Source organism: Myotis davidii, unplaced genomic scaffold, assembly GCF_000327345.1.
Source record: "Myotis davidii unplaced genomic scaffold, ASM32734v1 scaffold674, whole genome shotgun sequence".
Taxonomy (NCBI): domain Eukaryota; kingdom Metazoa; phylum Chordata; class Mammalia; order Chiroptera; family Vespertilionidae; genus Myotis; species Myotis davidii.
The window spans coordinates 1,709,116-1,710,387 of NW_006286674.1; the positions used below are offsets into that span (position 1 = coordinate 1,709,116).

Here is a 1,272-nt window from a genome sequence, read left to right on the forward strand (position 1 = left end):
GGAAACAGCAAAGGCCACGTGCCCTCCCCAAGCTCACAGCTGAAGCCACCCTGGGAGGACTCCCGTGACTTTAGAAGCAGAGCGCTCCCACAGCAGATGGTCAGCAGGAGGGCTGGGGAGAAGGGTGGGGGTGGCTCTTCAAACCATGTGACTGTTCTAATTCAGAGGAAGTTTTCAAATCTGAGTTTCCAAGCAGGTGTTGGTTTGTATGGACCAGTGAGCCTGTCTTTCCTGCTCTTGGAGGACCATAGACTGCATCTGAAGCCTGGGGATTTCTTAAAGTCTTGTTTTTTAAAATCCACATTTGGGCCACAAAGTATTTCTTTCTTTTTCCTTTTTTTTATTTCAGAGAGGAAGGGAGAGCACGAGGGAGATAGAAACATCAATGATGAGAGAGGATCATTGATTGGCTGCCTCCTGCACGCCCCGAACTGGGGATCGAGCCCACAACCCAGGCATGTGCCCTTGACCGGAATCGAACCTGGGACCTTAAGTCCGCAGGCTGATGCTTTATCCACTGAGTTAAACCAGCCAGGGCCACAAAGCATTTCTTAAGGTAGCTGATCCTTTTCTATCTTGATTTTACTTTCTTTTTACGAGGTTAATCAGAGGGTTCTTTATATACTAGCAACTCTTCACCATAGATTAATAAATAACATTGAAAAAGTTTTGTATTTCCCCCCATTTCATGAGCTGGTTTAACATTTGGGGAAATAGCATGGATTTCCAAATAGTCTCAGCATGGCATAGGGCTGGACCCTGGAAAAAATGCAAAAGAGATGACGTTTGTTTTTGAGAAACCCTCAGGCCCTCTTGCCGCACCCCTTTCTGTCTTCCTGCTTCAGATTTCCTTGATAAGGAACCACCCATCAAAATGTATCCTATCCCTTTAGGGTCAAACAAATCTGAGAAACGAATTCTAGCTATAATGTAAATGTTTGATAAGGGCTTACTGTTCCATTCAGTCGAGATCTGAGTTGCATTTTGATAAGCGTCTTGAATACCTCTACTAAAAGGAGTGGGTTACATGGAAATTTCAGGCAAGAGGGCATGGTTAAAATAGGCTATTTTTCTGGGTATTCTGATGGGGCCACCTACAGTGCTCAAGCATATTTATAAACATTAACTATAGGTGTTTGGAACACATGGCAATTTGTTTTAAATCAGTATTCATATTCTGAAATAAAATAGTCAGATTTCTGGTTCGAATGTCTTGTGGGCTATTAAAGAGAGTGCCCCTGGCATTAAAACTGCCACCTACACACAATCCCA

At 43.6% G+C, this 1,272-nt stretch overlaps 1 protein-coding gene across 1 annotated transcript in view; it reads right to left on the minus strand.

The window, feature by feature from the left end:
- GFI1 (growth factor independent 1 transcription repressor) overlaps positions 1-1,272 on the minus strand; it is an 8,525-nt gene that overhangs the window by 1,610 nt on the left and 5,643 nt on the right. The window lies entirely within an intron of this gene.